We start from the raw sequence: 22,674 nt of genomic DNA, 5'->3' as shown, positions 1-22,674 counted from the left end.
TTTACAGAAGCCATTTAAAATTATATTATACTCCAAGAAATGTTCAGAGACCAAATACTCAGGATTGGACATTCAACTTACTGCAATTCCTAAAAAAAAAAAAAAAAATCCACTTGGAGGAGATCAGTTAAAAATATTGCAATTCATAGCAAAAATCACTTTTTGGTTAATTAATGTTTTACTAGTTGCTTACAGATTTATATAGAAATAGCCTCAGGGCTGAGTGTTAGTTTCCTTCTCTCTCATGTCAATTGGAACTCATGGAAAGTTAATTATAATTTCCTTTGGCCTTTATAGTTTTACATAAGTGGAATACACTTGAGCAATAAAAGGGAATTAAATAGCCATCCATGAGATTAAATCTTGTCAATCTGGGATAGTGGGGCCAAAAATTATATTTATACTCTTATTTGTCATTTTCTGTGATAGCAGTTATGTAGACTTGGTTACTCATGAAGAAAAATTCATGTGGCCTTAATATTTGGAATGATTAAAATCAACTAAACATTGTCAATATCTCGTTGAACAAATTAAAAAGAAACCTGTCCTGGAGTGCTAAGGGCCAGCATCTTTACCTAAGCTATCAAAAGTATCTCAAAGTACAATACTTGGTAATGTCACTACTCTAGAATGACATGATTTTATATTTTCAACCCAAATATATTATCTTAATAACAGTCTTTCTGAGACATTTGGGCATAAAAAGAAGATAATACTTCAAGAAATAAAGAATAAAATTTCTGTTTTAACTACATAATGCAGATAGGTTGGCTTTTCTCATAGAAATACATGTTTATAAATCTCATTTAGCATTATTGAAAAATATAATATGTCATAATCCAAATACATTTTGAGGAACTTGGGGGGATTATTTTGCATTTTTATAGTAAGTTGAAGACTATTGTCGGGGAGCAAACTTACACTGGCTATGTGCAAACCAAATGTTCTATCCAATGTACAATCACTTTGGTTAAAACCTCATATTTTTACAAGAAAAAGAATTGGAGTCAGTTTAGCATATGAGAAAAGTTGCACAATATATAGTAGAAATACAAGTATGTAAGTGTTTTGATGACTGATTCTATGCCTTGACTGTATTCAAAATTTTACAAAGAGTACACAGAATCCTTTCATGCAGTACCTACATTTTGTGTAACTTGTACATGAACATCAACGTGAATGATTATAAACAGTGCATTTATCAATATTTTTTGGCATCATATCTAATGTCAGTAGACTTTCATAGGAAGAATGTCCTGGGAGTGAGTCTCTGTGTTCTAGCATTAGAGCTTAGTGTAGCTAGTGACTTGCTTTCCCATTCCTTACCAGGTGATCAGATTGTGACCTTCCATTCCACTTTCAGTCCTTAGCTCTCATTCACTCATACAAATTTATATCATGTACAAGGAAATTTCATACTCGGTCAGAAAAAATCTTTGTTATGGGTGAATGGCAAGACAGAATTTTTAAGGAAATGTTTGGTTCCTTATCTTCTTGTGCAAGTTCTCATATGTCACCTCTCCTAACTCCCTACTAAGTTCTCCCTATAGCAATTAACCCGGCAAAGTCAGGTAATCATAGTTTGCATTTCCAAGGAGAATACCAAATGTAAATTCCAAGACATTAGAATGCATGACAGCGAACACTAATTTTCGTTCAACCCTTTCTGATGATCAGAAAAATATACATTCCATGAACTCATGCAAAAAAATTTTAAGTATGTGGATTTGCCATTGCATGTAAGACACACAATCTAGCTTGATATTTAGACTAAATTTTGTCTTATCTTAAATACTAAAATCCCTCTCGGAGAGCCCAGCAAGCTACCGAGAGTACCCCACCTGCATGGCAGACTGGCAAGCTATTCGTAACGTATTCTATATGCCAAAAACAGTAATAACAAGTCTCACACTGGAGACGTTACTGGTGCCTGCTCGAGCAAATTGATGAACAATGGGACGACAGTGCTACAATGCATAGTAAATGAATACTATTATCTGGTAAGAGGGCAACTTCTTCTGCCTTCTGGGTGTGATCATTTAGAAGGAGTTTTGGTGTCTAGACTCTATTTCATTCCATTAGCATTTTAATTCAATATAAATTAAAGAGAGAGTATTGGTCTTTGCCGTGGGTAAGGATAATCAGATAAACCAGTTCGGGATGAGGTATTATTGAAGACAGCGGATCAATGACATAATCTCTGAGCAAAAATATTTTTAACCTTTATTAAGTTCCTCAAGTCTTTAGCACATCCCAGCGGGGGAACCTGCAGGTGTTACAGCAAGCTTCTGAAGAGAGCATTTTAGCCAAGACTTCATGCCTCTCCAATCACACCTGTTCTGGTATTGGCCATTACCTTCTCTACACTCATTTTGTTCCTCAGGTTTCTTTGATTATTAGGAATCTTCATGCTTGAAAAGCCAGCTCTGCTACTCCTCCACAGAGTGAGGGAGGGAAATGGCACATTTTGCAAATTTCAGTGCTTTTGAAAGGAATAATGAAAAGGAGGTGGTGCTGCTTCAGAAGGCAGGCTACAGATGGAACAAAAGGTTAACTCAAATTTCTGCTGAAAATAGAAAGTAAAAATAGTAATGATGATCTATACAAGAGCAGAAAACATAGCAAAGTGAAGTTATTCATTTTGAATCAGCAGCTTCTTTTAAAACATCCTCCAGTTGTTCAAAGGGTTTTATTTTACAAATTGGCATTCAGGAGGCACGTCTGACAACTGGTTCATTGTTTCTTTTACAAATTGTCAGCAATAGTCTTTCTTTGGATCAACCAAGGAACTTCAATGTTCTGAGGTAGTTTCTTTGAGGACAAATGATCCAACTTTCTCTCCCTGTTTGCTTAGAAAGAATTAAAAGCTTAACTTTGCATTCAGTGGTTTCACTGCATTGTATCTACAGCTGCTCTCCACATTCTTCGTTGCAAGAAATGGAGTTTCTTTGCTTTCATATATCAGGCCTTTGTTTGACACCTCACCCCTTAGGGAGAAGCAAAGGACAATCCAGCTTCACAGAGGTCACATTACTACTAAAGAGAAATTTCCTTTATTGGAGACTTCTAAAGCAAGGACATATATAGCTTATGTATAGAAAAAAATAACTGAAACACAATGATTCTGCCTGAGCATTTCGTATCACTGAAGTTAAATAGGTGAAGAACTTGTGGACAGGATTGGCTTCAGTTAGTTTTTATTAAGCCTTACCCTAGTCCATGCTATTCTTGAGTAGTTCAAAGCTCTTGAGTCAGCATAAACCTCCCATTCGAATGATAAAAAAAGAGGAAAATCTAGTTTCTTTGAGAGCCACAAGTTCTAAAAGAAGAATCATAAATTTAGTAGTAGTATTTTTTTTGCTATTATAAACATATTTGGAACAACCTAATACTTCAAAAGTCTGTTGATTCTAGTCCAAAGTGTTTTTTTTAATAACACTGTAACATTCTATTACAGAATTGCTTATTCATGGACTCTTGAGAACAAAATTCATAGGCTCGTGTAGACCTAGTGTGTCCAGTCTACAGAGAAATTAGACATTAACACATTATTTTACAGGTGTGACAGGTACTTTCAAATAGAACATGTCATCATCATTACATTTGGAAAAGATAGATACAAAATACAGTGTTCCCGATAATGGTCTTGTTGCTCCAGTAAGTAATGTCATTTACATAAGATCATTGTAGCAGATACAGCCAGTTTTAATATACTCCATTTAGTATAAATGCATACTCCTGAACTATTAGTTGTGCACATGATTATGAATAAAGACTTGATTTCAAAGCTTGCTTTGTAACAATTAATGATTATTTCATGTGCAATTTGCTTTGCAACCATTGTTGTTCCAGTCTCAGTAGGTATGTATGAAGCTTCCAAGGAATATCCTTAAGAAAAAGAGGCAAAACCTTACTTCCACTTTTTTCTTTTTTATATTATACGAAGTGGATAGCTGATAAAGAGAGCTTAAACAATTAAACGTGCGGTGAAGTGGTGTGACAAAAGAAGAGGAGAGGAATTTATATCAGAATTAGCTTAGTTTAGATTTTTAAGACACAAATATTTAGGGTTTTGTGTGAAGTAACTTAAAAATAAATAAGATATAATCAAGACATTAAAAAATGGAATTTAATTTCATATTATCTGAACTTAACCAAACTACTCTGTATGATAAAAATTATCCATTTTGACATACGTGCTATTTTCAATATTAAAATATTTATATAGTTTTGGGTCTATCATATTTAATTATGTTTCATGGTCTAGTATATGATAATATGATATGGACTCACACTTAATATGCTGGAAATACTAAGAGCTTTAAAGTACATTGTAAGTATTAATTTTTTATGGAAAGAAAATGCCAATATGGTAGCTTCAGACATATTAATAAATATATTGAAATTATTTGTCACTGGAAAGTTTTACAAAATAATAGGGATTTGGAATAAGTAATGTAGTCATTATGTTTTATTTCTTTTCCTATCACAAATTTGTCTTATTCAATTCTTTCCAATGGATTCTTTAAGTAAAACTCCTATTTCCCTCAAACAGCTGGTAGTAGTCTTATCTCCTAATGATATTCACCACATTTAAAAATGCCACTAATCTAAAAATTCTACTTTGTGAAGATAAGCATATGGTTTAGAAGATGAAAAATGCTGACTCTATGATTACATCCCTGTCTACTTGTATAATACATGATCATTAAGCCATTCATCATTCTTTTTGTGAACTTAATTTTGGGTCTGAGTAAAGGAAGGGAGAATTAAGCAAAGAATCAATTAACTTTCCCCTGGCAGACAATAGTTCTTGTCCCCTGATGTTGTACATGTCCCTTCTTTTAAAGGTGATAATAAACGAGTTTAGAGACCTGTCAGTTAGTCTGGATTAATTGCTTCTTTCTGATTAAAAAAAAAAAAACTCATAGTGTAGGAGTCTTTGTCTTATTTCAAGCTCTGTATTTTATCTTCAATTTGGCAAAGGAAAGAACTGGCTATGGCATCCCAACTATGCCTTTAAAACTTATTATCACATTCATTACCTGGATAGTGTTGAGATAGCTTCTTAACTTTTTTCAAGGTGATCAAAACATTTGATAATTGTTTCTACATTAAAGAATAGCAATTAAGGATAAATGAGAGTGTGTGTACAATACTGGCATGGAATCTACCAAGTTAAAACTAATTGGTGTATTTCCATAAACATGTCTAGTGAACAATAAAAAAAATTATTGTTTATTTATTTGAGCCCCCCAGGGTTCAAAAATTTTATACAAGAAAGACATGTTTCGCTCCTATGGTCATTACAGCATTGACCACTATATCCAAAACTCTGAGAATAACCCAAATATCTAGTCCAAGTTGATAGTTCAAGTTTATCAATGACTGGATAAAACAAACAAACATAAAATATTTTTAAAACATGGTACATATACACAATAAAATCCTACTTGGCTAAAGAAATATAAAATTATGCACTTTGGGGCTGGAGCGATAGCACAGCAGGTAGGGCATTTGTTCTGCATGTGGTCGACCTGGGTTTGATTCCTCCATCCCTCTCAGAGAGCCCGGCAAGCTACCAAGAGTATTCCGCCCATACTTTCCATGTTCCAGCAGAACATGGAAAGCTACCCATGGAGTATTCAATATGCCAAAAACAGTAACAACAAGTCTCACAATGGAGACATCACCAGTGCACAACAAGTCTCACAATGGAGACATTACCTGTGCCTGCTCGAATAAGTCAATGAACAACAGGACGACAGTGCTACAGACGGTACTGCTATGTGGATAGATCTGGAGAGTATCATGTTCAGCTGATCAGAAAGAGAAGCATGGTTATAGCATGATCTTTATCAAGTGTAAGATATAAAGAAACATAACAGGGGAATAGCAAATGACCAAAGGCAACAATAGCAACTGAGAACTGTTCTTCATAAGATGTGATGGGGCTGGTTTGGGGCGGGGGGTGGAGGGTATGGACGGCTCTCACACAATGGTGGAAAGAAGCAGACACTCTGGTGGAGTGCATGGTGCTGTAGTATTTTATGGATGAACCCTTACATTAACCCTTATGTAAATCACGGTGTCTGAAATAAACTTAAAAAAAAAGAAAGAAAATATAGAAGTAATATTTTTGACCACACATGATTGTGCTCAGGGCTTACTCCTGGTTATGTACTCAGGGATCACTCCTGGTGGTGCATAGGTGATAATGGGATGCCAGGAATCCAATCGGTTCCACTGTGAGTAAGGCATGTGTCTTGCTTGCTATACTGTGGCCCAAGGACTACTTTAAAAAAATCAAAGCTTTTAATTTTTCAATTAAGAAATTTTTAATTTTCAATGATCCTAAGAGTGCTTTGGGGACCATATAGGATGCATAGGTTAGAGCCTAGGCTCTAACTGCTATACCTGGATATAACTGAAGGTTGGATTTCCAAAAATTCAAAGACATATTCTTTAAAATTATCTAAATTCAGGTAAATGAAAGGGCCCTTAGTTATTTCATGAGAAGGACAAAATAACTCACAATTCTGTTTAACAGGTACAAAATACAAAATTTTGATATGCCATCAATAAGGCAAAGCCTGTAAACAGAATTTATTTATTTATTTATTTTATTGAATCACCATGTGGAAAGTTACAAAGCTTTCAGGCTTAAATCTCAGTTACATAATGCTCAAACACCAATTCCTTCACCAGTGCACATATTCCACCACCAAGAGCCACAGTAAACCTCCCCCCCACCCCCCATCCCCCCTGCCTGTGTAGCTGATAAATTTCACTTTACTTTCTCTTTACTTTGATTACATACAAACAAAAAACTCACTATTATTGTTTGGAGTTTCCCCCCTGACACAGAGTCGGAACTGCTGGAAAGGAAGCATTTGATAATTTGTTTTCCATTGCTGAGAATGAAGAGATATGAGGTCCTGTGGCCACAATAGCGGCTGCGAGGTTTTGTATTTCTGTATTTTAGTATTTTAGTAACTAAGTCCAGAAGGATATCTGCCAGAAGTTGCATCATTGCTAGCTTGTACCTCTCTGCTACTTTATATTCCACATATGAGTGCAATATTTCTATGTCTGTCTCCTTCTTTCTGACTCATTTCACTCAACATGATACTTTCCATGTTGATCCACTTATATGCAAGTTTCATGACTTCATGTTTTATAACAGCTGCATAGTATTCCATTGTGTAGATGTACTAAAGTTTCTTTAACCAGTCATCTGTTTTGGGGTACTCCGTTTTTTTCCAGATTGTGGCTATTGTAAACGGTGCTGTAATGAACATAGAAATGCAGATGTCATTTCTACTATACCTTTTTGCCTCTCCGGGGTATATTTCCAGGAGTGGTATTGCTGGGTCAAATGGGAGCTCAGTTTCTAATTTTTTGAGAATAGTCCATATAGTTTTCCAAAAGGGCTGAACAAGTTGGCATTCCCACCAGCAGTGAAGAAGAGTCCCTTTCTCACCACATCCATGCCAACACCGGTTACTTTTGTTTTTTTGGATGTGGGCCAGTCTCTGTGGTGTAAGATGGTATCTCATTGTTGTTTTGATCTGCATCTCCCTGATGATTAGTTATGTCGAGCATTTTCTCATGTGCCTGTCAGCCATTTGGATTTCTTCTTTGGGGAAGTTTCTGTTCATTTCATCACCCCAATTTTTGATTGGGTCAGCAGTTTTCTTCTTGTGGAGTTCAACCAGTGCCTTGTATATCCTTGATATCAACCCCTTATTGGATGAGTATTGGGTAAATATCCTTTCCCATTCTGTAGGCTGTCTTGGTACTTTGGTCGCTGTATCTTCTGAGGTGCAGTGCACATGGAAAATTTTTCAGAATAGACCATGTGCTGGGCCACACAACATACCTCCCTCAACAGAATCAGGAAGATAGACATTGTATCAGCTATCTTTTCAGACCATGATGCACTGAAGATAGAAGTTAATCACACACAGACACAGAAAAACAAATCCAACCCCTGGAAATTAAACAATTCGATGTTGAACAATGAGAGGGTTAGGAAGGAAATCAAGGAAGAAATCAAAAGGTACCTAGAAATAAATGAGAATGAAGACACAAGCTACCAGAACCTGTGGGAACGCAGCTAAAGCTGTATTAAGGGGAAAATTTATAGCTCTGCAAGCATTCCTCAGGAAGGAAGAAAGGGCCCACATAAATAACTTGACTTCACAGCTTAAGATTTTAGAAAAAGACCAACAAAGGAGCCCAAACCAGGCAGAAGAAAAGAGATAATAAAACTTAGGGCAGGGATCAACGACATGGAAAACCAAAAGACATCCGAAAGATTAATGAAACCAAGAGCTGTTTCTTCAAGAAAAATAAACAAGTTTGATAAACCATTAGCAAGACTCACAAAGAAAGAGAGAGAGAGAGAACCCTTATAAAAAGAATCACAAATGAAAAGGGGGACATCACAACAGAAAACAAAGAAATTAAACAGGATTTTAAAAACTACTATAAATTTATTTATTTATTTTTTAATTAAATTTTTATTTTTTAAAAAATTTTATCACCATGTGGAAAGTTACAGAGTTCTCAGGTTTATGTCTCAGTTATACCGTATTCAAACACCATCCCTTCACCAGTGCCCATATTCCACCACCAAAATCCCCGGTATACCCCCCGCCCCCCACCCCAACTGTATAACTGATGAACCTCACTTTATTTTCTCTTCACCTTGATTACGTTCCATATTTCAACACAAAACTCACTATTGTTGTGGGAGTTATATCCCCAAACAAGATATCCCTAATAAGGAGGCATTTGATAATTAGTTTTCCATTCAAAGATTGTATGTTTTCAGGTTTTAGAAAAGGTCACGCGGCCGCGTTAGCGGCCGCACGGCTTGTATCTGTCCCAGTCCCGAATCCTGGAGCCGTGTTAGTTGCTGCCCAGTGTTGCCAGGGTTCCGTCTGGAGAAGGTGTGCTGGCGGCACCTCCTCCCTCCAGCCCCCAAGTGTTGCTGGCCCCGATTCGGGTCCGGAGCATTGTCCGGGCCGCGTTGCTCACCAGAGTGCCTGCCGCTTCCTATAAATTTATTTTTGATAAAAACTTAGAAATATAAGTTCTAAAAATGATTAAAGAGACAACGTGCCTTTGAAATCATATATATTTGTGTTTGTACAATACTCAAAAAGAGAAATGAATGTTTACAATACTATTAGGGGAATTTCTTTTTTATAAGTGAGAAATTCAAGATTTGTTTTCCAAAAAGAGGGCCAGAGCGATAGCACAGCGGGTAGGGTGTTTGCTTTGCATGAGGCTGGGTTCAATCCCTGGCATCCCATATGGCCCCCCAAGCAGTGCTAGGAGCAATTCCTGAGTGCAAAGCCAGAAGTAACCCCTGAGCATCGCTGGGTGTGACTCAAAAAGCAAAAAAAAAAAAAAGAAAGAAGGAAAGACAGAAATAAAGAAGAAAAGAAAGAAGAAACAATGATAGATTCCAACTAATAAGCTAATTTATGACTATTTGAAGTTGAAGATTGAAATTTATTTGTAGGAGCAGGAAATTAAAAAAAATTTCTATTGATACAATTACTAAATTAATATTCATTTTTTACTTAACCTATTTTTGCTAATAATTTATAGAATATTATGGGATTTGAAGTCTTTTGACGTTGTTTTACAATGGTGAAGAGAACTGAACATGATTGGTCTTTCATAAATCAAAGCCTAGAGAAGAAGATAGACATTAATTAGTAATAAAAAGTTAAAACTGTCTCTAACCTCTATTCACAGACAGGCTCATGATGTTCAAGAGAATATGAAATGCATGCACAAAATTTTTGATCCTAATGGGGGCAGGAAAATGACAGATTTACTGAAAATTGATGTAAGTGTGAACCCAATGAAGCAAACCATTTTTAACAAAGACATTGAGAAGAGGAAGCACACCAATATGACTAAAGCAGATGACAGTAAGAGGAGGATGATAAAAATAAGAATAGTGAAAGTCTAGGGGAGGATCCTAAAGAACATTGCAAATCCTGGCAAGCACTTTTATTATTTATAGCTATCACTGTATCACTGTCACTGTATCACTGTCATCCCCTTGCTCATCAATTTGCTCGAGCAGTTACCAGTAACGTCTCCATTGTGAGACTTGTTACTGGTTTTGGCATATTGAATATGCCACAGGTACCTTGCCAGGCTCTGCCGTGCAGGCAGGATACTCTTGGTAGCTTGCTGGGCTCTCCAAGAGGGACGCAGGAATCCAGTCCAGGTCCTCCATGTGCAAGGGAAATGTCCTATCCATTGTGCTATCAATTGAATAATCAGTGATCTATAATATACTGTCATTTGAATCCTAGTAATGATCGAAGAGATTGAACTTCAAGTTGGCAATTGCATCTTATCTCAATCACTTGACATGCAAATCAAATTTGGAGGCAATTTATATTTTTCTCTTCTTCCTTAACAGAGGTGCATGTTATCATTACTGCTTGATTTTAATAGAAAGAAAAACATGAGCAATGTAATAAACAGATTGTGCCTTCCACATTTTTCTGCAATTTTATCAGCTCATATTTTGTTTTGAATTAAAAGTGCAGGTTTATTTATATTAAACACACACTAGCATGATAAGTTCTCCAAGTTCTCTTTTTATGGACTCAACCTTGTTAACCAGGAGTTAACATATAAAGAAAAATAATCACATATTGGCATTAAAGTGATAATTCTTTTAGAGTCACTATTTCAAAGTTGCTATTTATAATTTGCTATCTGTATCATACCAAATAAGTACTCCATAATTATCTTTGGGTTAAAATTTGAGAAATATGATATCAAAAGTATAAAAAAGAAGACTTTTCAAATTAAAGTCATGTACATATAAAATTTTCTATACAACTTGATTTTAAGGTTGCATAATTGACATTTAAGTACTCTAAAAATGTTATGCATCTAAGTTTCTTTTTTCTCCCTTCTACTATCTTCCTGTACTGACTTTTTAATTATGACACACATGAAGATACATGTCAAATATATATCTAATACAAAAAATCAGGAGAGCTAAAAAAAGTTGAAATGTCAATATACTTGAAATTTAGACAAGAACTGTAGATAGACTATAGCCCTTTAAAGGATATGCCTGATTTAAAAAAATTCTTTAAAATGCTTTTTTGAAAATTAAGCAAAATCAACTTAACTAGTTCTTTCCTCAGTGGTGATTTGCTTATTCTGCTTAACTATCTGACAATGACTCTAACATTCAGAATTGTCATCTAAGTTAATGAAGGTCTTTCAGGGTGATGTCTAATTCTCATTTCTAGGAGACCAATAACAAAAGGGAAGGAGCTCATAGCCAAGGGAAAGAGCCAGAATATGAACATGCATTCTTTTCAGGTCCTAGAATTGGCTTTGTAATCAATTTGTGAGAGTTCTATTATGAATTGAGAGGGAGATAGGCACTGGATGGATGACCAATTGTAGATAGTTCCACCACTGTTTGAAAAATGCATTTAAGACAAATTATTTCAACAAAATTTTACAACTAAACATATATGCATAAGTATACACACATATCTTATATCTTATTTTATCTTTATTATGGATCAATTGCTGATAATTAAAAAAGTAGGCTGAGGATGCAGCTCAATGGAAGAGCACATGTTTCATATGTATGAAATTGAATTCCACCCCTGGATAAAATCCTGGCCCTGAAGGAATTAAAAGGTAATCAGAGTTTTCTGAATATTATTTTAGAGCATATAAAAAAAAGAGACTGAAATTGAAATGTATCTTCTAATTAATGAAGAGTCAGAGTTTACCTTAGTCCACCCAACTTTAATAAAACCCTGACTTTCTTCAATGGTTGTCCAGGCCATTTTAGTTCTGAATTATATATAATCTCTCTAACTCTCACTAATCTCTTTTTCTCTAAGGTATATAAGTTACACTTTTGGTTGTGTTTTCCTTTAAAACATTAGCCACTCTATTATTTTGTGTGCTTTTTGTATTGTTTCATCTTCCTTTTCCAGGTATGCTCTTTCTCCAAGATTTTTGCAGAGTTTGCTCTATTATCACTTTTGGCTTGCTTGCCATTACCTGAATAAGACCTACCCTGATATTCCTCTTTAAAATTTTAAATACATCCAGGTATTTTTTTTTATGTCCATTGAAATACTAGCAGCCAAAACTATACTTTTATTTATTCTATTATTTGACCATTTTTTTGTTTTTGTTGTTAGTATTGCTGTTTGTGTTTGTCTCCCATAGCTAAAAGTGCATGGTACAGAATATTATCAGTAATTAATCAATGCCTAAAGAAATGAATTAACAAGTGAGTGATTGAGTAAATGAATCACAAAGCTTGAGAAATCTTAATTCCAGTATTAATTTTGATCAAATATGCTTAATTTATTAAAATTTTTCAATATTCTCTCCTTAAGCTATTTCACAGTATGAAAAATAACTCAATTATTTTTGTTTTCGTTTTATTTACCAAAGGTAGCTAAGAACAATAAAATAAAGTCTTCAGTATGAAATAATACTTCACAAAATTTTTAATTGTTATCTTGCATAAATGCTATAACCAGTGGTTCAAATATTCAAGCATTTATTTTATTCATTCCAAATGCATTAGATACTCTTAAAAATTACTTTTTGTGTCAAATGATTCCAAGAGTAAAATTGTTTATAGTTTTCTTACATATGAAAAGAATTCTGAAGGCTAATAGCAAAGCTTTAAATTTAATAACCTCTTAGAAGCTTATTTAAGGCAATGAATATATTTCAAATGATAGTTTCAATAGTCAACACCTTTCTGTATTAGAATGTGAACTATATGAGTCAATTTTTTTAATAGAATGTATAATAAATTTTGTCAAGCAATGGTTTTCAATATATATTATCTGTGTGCCAATTAATATCCAAGCAGTAGCTAAGCACCCAGATTAATGTTTCCACTCACCACATAAAGTGATTCTGAAATTCCCTGTGGTGATAATTGCAGACTTGCTTTAGGTACAAATGCACTGATTTAGTTATATAGCCAGAGGAGTCAAATTTGAATGTATCCCAAACAAGGTATGTTTGAACAAATTACTCTCAATAACATTGTCAAGCGTGCTTCAGAGTGATAATTACAATGCTAACAAGTGATATTTTCAGGAGTGAATTGTCAGGTAGCACATAACACAACTGGAAATTTATTATAGAATATACAGATTTTTTACATTAAATATGCTCAGCATATTTTTAATAAAGAAAAATAAACTTTGAGATTTTTATTGATAACCACATACTTTTAAGTCAGAGTGATCTAGTATACATCACTAAATAAGTTTTTTTTTTTAAGGTTTTTTTTTCAGCTTTTATAAATAGTGGAAGAAATGTGCTCTTATTGAGTGGTTCTCACATGGGGAGGAGAGTGATTCTGCAGCAGAGTTTTAAGGAATCTCTATACTTCTATCAACAAACTATACCTGGTAAGTAAACTTTCAGAGACAAGAATAGCTTTTCTTGACATTGAAGCCATAGAAGTAACTTTCCTTGAGAGGTTGCTTTAAATCTCTTAAATGGATCAGTGAGGTCACTGAAAGGTCATATTTGCAATCCTTGTTTTTTGAAGATAAAAGACAACATGCTGATGCTGAGAATTTTTCAGCCATTTTTTTGTTTTTCGGATACTTTAAATTTTTATTTATTAATTTTCAGTAGTACAACTAAACAATATATTTAGGTTATAATACAAAAAGATAATAGGTAGGTTAAAAATCTTTCATCATCATCAGTCCTAATTCTATTATTGAAAAGTAAAAAAAAAATTAATTTGATGTGCATCTTTTTAGATTGGTTTATCTATTTATGTGTGATTGATTTATGACCATAGACAAACCATCACACTTTTTAAATGTAACTTGTATTTTTTTGTATGTGTCATTTTGTAACTTCTGTTGAATACTATAGATAAATTTTTGAATCAAGTTTTATAATTTACAGATTTAGTTTCCTAAAACTTTGAAATGGGTAAGCATATCCCATGAAAATAATAATAATAAAATTTCATGATTATATATCATATTTTTATGTGTTGAAAAAATTAGCATCTCTTTTATAAAGTTAATTTTATTATTATATTATGCAAATAGGCAATTTTTAAAACTTACTAAAGAGTCACTACTGGAAATATATATGTAACAAACATACTGAATAAAATAGTATAAGTAGTATGAAAATAAAATAATAATTTCACCTATGTTTTGAGCTGTACACTGATGCAGAGGAATTTGGGAAATTAACATACTTAGGGGCTGGAGTGATAGCACAGCAGTAGGGTATTTACCTTACATGTGACAAATCCCGGTTCGATTCCTCTGTCCCTCGTATTTGATATGCCAAAAACAGTAACAAGTCTCACAATGGAGACGTTATCAGTGCCTGCTCAAGCAAATCAATGAACAATGGGATGACAGTGTTACAGTGCTAAAGTAATTAGACAGAGACCAATGCAAGTCCTAATAAAGGTCTGCAGGGTTGAATTTGTCAGTTTTCTGACAGAATTTAAAATATTTGTTATTCTTTTTGCTGGAATAAAGAAGTGAACTGGATAAGTAATGTAGCTTATTTTCTGACATACAGGGGTGTTAGGTTGGAGAGAGAGAGAGACAGACAGACAGACAGACAAACAGAAAGACAGACAGAGACAGACAGGTAGACAGAGAGAGGCAGAGAAACAGACTGCAAGGAAGAGAGAGAAAAAGAAATAAGTGGGTAAGAAGAGAAAGGAGGGGAGGAGCAGGATAGGAAGTCAAGAGAGGGAGATAAGGAGAGGAAAAGAGAGATGGCCAATGAAAATGAGTATATTAGAACAAAAAATCTAGTTCAAGAAATTAGCATGATTTTCTGTTTCCTAAAATGCTCTCTCAGTCCTGTTCCCCCAAATCAAAATGAAAACTGGGCATTTACTTTAAGCAAATAATGATATTTATAAAGATCTCTAGTTACCAGCCTGTTAGAAAGCTGAAGTACCAATCAAAAAAACAGCGTGGAGATAACCAGTGTCAGTCAGTTTAGGAAGGACTGAACCTAAACAGTGAATGAATTGCTTTGAACCAAAGCAGTGTATGTATTTTTTTCCAAGAGTTTCTAGAAATGTACTATTTGTATTCAACCAAATGACAACCTGCTTTGTGAAATAATATACATGCTAGTGGTTTCAGACAGTAACCACATCTCTGGGATGTGTCATGCGCTGTTGTTTCTGGCCATAAGAGGCATAATCTGTTCAGGAACACTCTTGTGATACTCTGCATCAAATTCATTGTGTGGGAGGAATTGCAAAGCCTCTATATTTTATATACCCCGGCCAAGTGAATCCATCAAGAAAATGTAAATTCTTCAGGATGCCCTTAAACAGATTATTCTTTCCCTGACTCAATATCTGTATCTGACAGATGGAAAAATAGCAACAGTTTATCAGAAAGGCTGAGTAGGGTATGATTCTCCTGGTTTATAAAACAGAGCTAGAGGCCTCGTGATATTCAAATGACTGGAAAAATTGAAGTACCACTGATTGAGAGGACAGACTGAAGATAGCTCAAACCTCTTGGAAATTAAATGTTAAGTGTCATCACCTTAACAGACAACAGAATCACAACTATGCTTACACCTATAGGACTTCAATTGGATTTTCAGGGTTGTGTTAACAGTGAAGATAAACAGGATTGGCTTTCTGCTTATAATTCCAGGCATGGTGTCACTATCTTTCAAGCTGCTTGAATTTACAGAACATCCACTGGCTGCAATGTGCCTCATGTTTCTGAAAACAAAAGCAAATATTGCTTTCCCAACTGGATATTTTTTCCTCTTGTTTTTCTTTCCCCTCTGCTTACCTCAAATCATTTTCCTCCTGAAATCTTTGCACCTGCATCCATTCAGTGGAATGATCATGGAGAGAAACACCAGCCATGTTGGGTGCTGTGGCTCTCAAATCATGGTTATTATCTTTGAAAGCCCTTAATGCTGCATCATAATATCCTATATATCTTGGCCTGTTCACTCTCCACTCTCCTGGTTGTTTGCTAAATATGCTTCCTTTTCACCTCAAATTTTGTAACAACTTTTTCACTATTTAAAATTCCAATTTAATGACTTTGCTTGTTCGTTTAGAAAGTAGAAGCAGTGGCAAAAGAACCTCTAAAGATTTGACTAATAAATCCATTTGCTTGCATTTTTGCCTTCCTTTTTGATTCCAATAGCTTTGTGTTGGATGGATGCCCAAGGTTTGCACTTCAGCTCTCCATGATCTTTCAACGATGTTGTTCCTCTAAACACCCACTCTTCTACTCCGTTAGTTCCCTTGATTTACTGATTATTTTATGAGAATTCTAACATCTGGAAATAGATAAATGACTAGAGAACTTCCAGATTATGCAATACCACCCAAAATAAAAGGAAACCGATTGTTAATGAGCTTAGTAACTTGAATAGGTATCATGCTAAAAAACCTTTAACAAAAAGGGTAAATATTTTATGATTACTGTTATATAAAATTCTAGTAGACAGTATGATAGAGTTAGAGGAAAAATTAATGGTTTGCAATGATTAGAAATGGCATCAGAGAGAGGGAGATGGTGACTATCATATAAGATAAGTGAGATTTGGGTAATGAATGATTAGTTTCATATTTTGATTATGTGCAGATATATTTTCACTAGGGAGTAGTAATATAATCTAGAAACAAATGCCATTTTTGATGTTGTCTAATAAATTCGGCTGCCTCTAGAATAATTTTTTACAGGAGGATAATATCATTTTGAGGAGGAGCCCTCCCCACCCCAAGGGCCCCAGCTCCGGCAGCCAATCTCCACTACCCAAATGCTGCCACTTTCCAGACATTTTCCACTGCTTGGGCCAAGTCTCACTCATGAGTGAAGTCCCACGGAACTCAGGTAATTCGGAACTTTGTGATCTTGAGCTCAGCTCAATGGGACCCGGGAGCAGAGATCCTCTGCCTGCTTCCTCCAGTCTCTGGCGACCCAGGGGTCACACCCATAAACCACCACCTACCTGTTCCCTATAATCTCCTCATCAGCCACCCTCCAGAACTCATTGCTGCTTCTCCCGGAAGGGAATATAAATTGAGGCTCCCATAACCATGCCACCGGACTCTGCACCAGAGGCTGTTTCCACTCAGGGTGCCCCAGAGGGGGACGGGGGTGGGTGGGTAAGAACCCTCCCCGCCCTAAGGGACCCAATCCCGGCAGCCGACCTCCACTACCCAACCGCTGCCAGGCCCCAGACCGCTTTCCACACGCTTGGACCAAGCCTCATGCATAAGTGAACATATTCCCGACTGCAAGGCCACGAATAAGACACTCCCTACCCATTTTCCATAAGATCACAGAGGGAGATGATATAGATATAGATAGATATAGTTATAGATATAGATACAGATATACACACAGAGAGGTATATATATACATATATATACATATATATATATATATATATGTCTCTCAGAGTGCCTGGCAAGCTACAAGCTACCAAGAGTATCCTGCGCCGCACAGCACAGCCTGGCAAGCTCACTATGGTATATTCGATTTGCCAAAAACAGTAAAAACAACAGGTCTCATTCCCCTGACCCTAAAAAAGCCTCCATCATCATCATCATCATCATCATCATCATCATCATCATCGAGAAATTTGATCGTCAAATTTCTCGAGCAGTTTCAGTAACCTCTCCATTCGTCCAAGCCCTGAGATTTTAGAAGCCTCTCTGTACTCATCCTTCCAATGATGCTGTACTGGACGCTCTTTTAGGGTCAGAGGAATGAGACCCAGCTTGTTACTGGTTTTGGCATATGAATACACCATGGGGACCATGCCAGGCTCTCCCATGTGGGCAGGAAACTCCCAGTAGTTTGTCAGGTTCTCCCAGAGGGAGAAGTAGGCTTTGCGGCTGTGTGCTTCCAGGAGCTGGCTTTTAAGTCTCCGGATGCTGGCCGCTGACAGTGCATGGAACTGGGGGCAGTCCCTGGGTGTGACCGCCTAGCTACTGGGAGATGGAAAATCTGGGCCGAGGAGGCCCAGTCCCGATCCGAGCAGCCTTGGAGGAGCCTTGAAAGAGCCTCCAACAGTTGGGAAATACAAGTAAAGAGAGGCTGCTAAAATCTCAGGATTGGGACAAATGGAGATGTTACTGGTACCCACTCAAGTAAATCGATGAACAATGGGATGACAGTGATACAGTGACAGTGTCTAATAAATAGAAAATATGTTGACATTGGGCAGAATTGGGTAAATAGTAGAAGGACCTCTTGTTCTATACTTAAAGAGCTATAATCTCACAATATAATATTAGATAAATACACATGATAAAATATCTTGTTTTATCAAGTTTAAAATACTAAGACTACAAAATTATCAACCTATGCTGACAGGTAGAACACAATAAAATCAAAAGAGAGTTTTGCGGAAAAACTAAGAACAAACAAAAAGCCTCCTCTCTTGCATCCTTCCTCAATTCCCACTTGATTTCTCTGAATTCCTTCACAAAAGGTTAAGAATAATTCATCTATACTTCTCTTATCCAGCTCCTTTTTCCCTGAAAATATCCTAATCATCAGTTATCATATGTTCACTGTCACTGAATCACTGCATTACTATTATCCCGTTGCTCATCAATATGCTCGAACGGGCACCAGTAACATCTCCATTGTGAGACTTGTTGTTACTGTTTTTGGCATATCAAATATGCCATGGGTAGCTTGCCAGGCTCTGTCATGCGGGTGAGATACTCTTGGTAGCTTGCCGGGCTCTCCGACAGAGGTGGAGGAATCTAACCTGGGTCAGCTGTGTGCAAGGCAAACGCCCTACCCACTGCGCTATCGCTCCAGCCCTAACAAAATCAAACAAAAAAATTGTTTTGCTTCACACACAAAGGAATGATATCATATGTTATTTGATATTATTCCTTTGTGTGTGAAGCAAAATAATTTTTTGTTTGTTTGTTTGGGGGCTACACCTGGTGATGCTCAGAGGTCACTCCTGGTTCAGCACTATCGTTCAGCCTGCAAAATAGTTATTACTTAAGAAAATTTATTTAGAGAAATGAACTGTGAGGGAGATTTTTGATCCATACCTTATGGTGTTCAGGGCTTACTACTGGCTCTGCACTCTGGTTCATACGGGGTGGGAGTAGAGGATGGGGGACATGTGATTGGAAGTTATTTTTCATTCGGTAGTTTACAACCCTTCCCCCTTCATGCCACTGCTCTCTTGCAGTGAGAAATTATGTGGGAAAATAAGCTGAAAATCTCAACAAGTTTTCATTATATGGGATCCTTTGCTTTTCTCTTTTTGCTACTTATAAGATTCTATCTTTATCATTTATTATTTGAATTTAAAATGAAATTTGTCTTAGAATATGTCTGTTTGGGTTTACTGTCCCTGGTCAGGGGCTGGGGATCTGTATTTGAGTGGTCAAGAGCAGTGACCAGACAAGATCCTTAATGATTAGCAGCCACTTCTCCAGTAGTTGGAAAGTCTATTTTAGGGTGGATTTAAAAGACTGGAATCTTAGTTGCATTGCTCTGCCCTCCAACACTTTTCAAATTGTCTCCAGGATATAATACTTACTTAATATTCCACTCTGTACTCAGTGGTTTCTTTTTAAAGATTATAGTTGGGGCAAGAGAGATAGTGCAATGGGCAGGAGCTTGCTTTGTGCCTCTGACCTAGGTTGGATCCCTGGCACTCCACATATACCCTCAAACCCTGACAAGGGTGATTGCTAAGCACAGAACAGAGGCAATAGTAAGTACTGAACACTGTCAGGTTGGCTCCCAAGCCAAAAAAAATAATAAATTAAGCCTATGATTTATTATTTTTATTTCCTAGACATTATAAAAGTTCAGTATATACTCTTTTCTTTATTTACATACTAATTCCACACTTAGATGCTATCTAGTAATAACTTTCCCCAATATTCACTGTCACTGTCATCCCGTTGCTCATCAGTTTGCTCGAGCAGGCACCAGTGACGTCTCCATTTTGAGACTTTTTGTTACTGTTTTTGGCATATCGAATACACCGCGGTTAGCTTTTCCAGGCTCTGCCATGCAGGCAAGATACTCTCAGTAGCTTGCTGGGCTCTCTAAGAGGGGAGGATGAATAGAACCCGGGTTGGCTGCATGCAAGGCAAACGCCCTATAGGCTGTGCTATCGCTCCAGTGCTCCCAGTTTGTGTTTGAACTTGTACATTCACACCATCCTTCTTGACACCTCCCTCTATTCATCTAACAAATGCTTTAAATTTAGTATATCCCAAGATAACTTTGTATCCAAACCTCCTTTGTCTATTTCTCCTGATATTTATTTTAGTTAACAGCAATTTTATTTTTTTTAAATTAGATTCATGCTTACATAACATTATTAATGCTCTTTTCTCCAATACCATTCACCCATTATCAGGTAATATTTGCCCATTCTATTCTGTAGGACTTCTGTAGAATAAGCTTGCTTCTTTACCACACTATATACCACACTAGTTGAGCTACATTATCACTAGTCCATATTATTGTGATCACTGCCTGATTATCTATGTGGTATAAATCTTAATATTTGACTTATTCTTTTTGGAGGAAAATTCCAAGCAATGCTCTGGAGACTTAGGGACCTCTCCTGGTAACCGTTTGCCAACCAGCTGGAGAGTCCAATGATAGGGTCTATGGATAAAGTGGTGCGCAGGGCCAAACATCACTATATGTTGGGAGTTCCAGAGATGTCTGTTGATGTTCAAGGGACCATTTATGCTGGGAATCGAAGAGTCAAATCAGGGTTGGGTCTACAAGGCACTAAATCCTTTATTCTCATTGGTTGGGTACCTTTATTTGGTGAGTGCAAGTGGATTATTGAAACTTTGCTGTCTAGGTATCCTCTTAAAAAAGATGGCTGTTTCAGACAGCATGTTGCTTGCCGCATTACGAATAGAAAAGAATCAGGCTGGTTCCTTCTCTCACCTCCACTGCCTGTTTTGAAGTTACTGGTTCAGTTTTTCAGATTCCTCCTTTATCCTTTTCTCATGTTTTTAATCTTTTTTACAAGATATAGATTTATTTTTAATTTAGTTAATTTACTTTAAATGTATTCTTAAATTAAAACACTGTGATTTAAAAACCCATTCATAATACAGTTGTTTCAGGCATGCAATGTTCCAACATCAACCCCTTCATCAGTGTGAGCTCTCCTCCATCATTGTTTCCAGTTTCCCTCTCACCCCCAAATCATGTACCCTTAGTAGTAGGCACCTAACAAGCTTACTTCATTTTAAGTATTATTTACATTATTAATAATGAACCTAGAAAACCCTAGATCTTGTATTCTCATCTCCAGTAACGAATGACCCAGACTTTATGTTCTTCTCAATAAGAGCCTCACAGTGGCTCAAGTATGTTGCTTAATTTTTCTGTTATAAGTGGCACACTTTTGTATTTTCAAAAGCTTTCTGATGGCTGTTGCCAAAGGAAGTTTGCTATAGTAGGAGACTCAGAGGCCAGTTCAGTCATTATATTGTTTGAAAAGCTAGAAATTGGGTGGTGCTCAAGTAGAATTGTTCACTCAAGTAGAAAACATATCTAGCATATGCAGTATCCTGAGGGGTGAAACTCATATACTCATATGTTTCCATTCTGAACTTCAAAGGTTCCGGTGACCCACAGCACTGCCAGGTATGGCCCCAATAACCCCAAACATTACTTGACTCAACACTGCTTACCAGCTTACTTATCTCTGCTGGCAGTGAACCTGTGTGCTCAAGCATTGCTGGATGTAGACCTTACTACAAAGAATATGTTTACAAAATATTCTCCAGGACACATATGTCATATAAAGCCTCTATGTGCATTATGCACAGGTCTTTCTAAGGACATATACATTAATTTATTTCTGATGTATATCTAGTAGTCACTGTCACTGTCACTGTCATCCCGTTGCTCATCGATTTGCTCAAGCAGGCACCAGTAACATCTCCATCTTGAGACTTGTTGTTACTGTTTTGGCATATGGAATACGCCACAGATAGCTTGTCAGGCTCTGCCCTGTGGGTGAGATACTCTCGGTAGTTTGCCAAGCTCTCTGAGACGGGCAGAGGAATTGAACCTGGGTTGGCCATGTGCAAGGCAAATGCTCTACCGCTGTGCTATCGCTCCAGCCCATACCTAGTAGTGGCACCTCTAATTCATATTATGAGTATACTTAGTGATTTAAGAAACTGCCAAAATGTTTTCAAAAGTTTGCATACCATCTATACTCCCACCGGTATTGCATGCCAATTCTATTGCCTCCACATCACGATTTGTAGTGACAGGAAGCAGATCAGTGAGTACATGATGGGAGGGAAGGAGATGAAGTAGAAATTAGAAGGGAGGGATAGCTTGTAAATGAACAATACAGACTCTGGGATTAATGGTTATATATCTATTATCCTGGCTCTTGTTATAGTTTAATGAGTATATACATATTTTAAAACCCATTATTGAATTGTATACTTCAAATATGTAGTCTATTGAATATAAATTGTACCTCATAAAGTAGGTATGGCTATAAGAATGATAATAATAATGTTTCATCTTGCTATCACCAGTATTAAATTAGAGAATACATGTTTTAAATGCAAGCCTGGTTTATGTTCAATAA

General features: G+C 36.3%; 1 long non-coding RNA gene across 1 annotated transcript in view; it reads left to right on the top strand.

The window, feature by feature from the left end:
- Nucleotides 1-13,364: 13,364 nt before the first annotated feature.
- Nucleotides 13,365-22,674, top strand: part of LOC129401917 (uncharacterized) — a 46,333-nt gene continuing 37,023 nt past the window's right edge. The window contains exons 1-2 of the long non-coding RNA XR_008628435.1: nucleotides 13,365-13,463; nucleotides 16,778-16,928. This is a non-coding gene — a long non-coding RNA (uncharacterized LOC129401917). The remainder of the gene's footprint in view (nucleotides 13,464-16,777; nucleotides 16,929-22,674) is intronic.

The sequence above is a fragment of the Sorex araneus genome, chromosome 2 (assembly GCF_027595985.1).
Source record: "Sorex araneus isolate mSorAra2 chromosome 2, mSorAra2.pri, whole genome shotgun sequence".
NCBI lineage: Eukaryota > Metazoa > Chordata > Mammalia > Eulipotyphla > Soricidae > Sorex > Sorex araneus.
The sequence above is the reverse complement of the archived record's forward strand: the minus strand, read 5'-3'. Positions and strand labels throughout refer to the sequence as shown.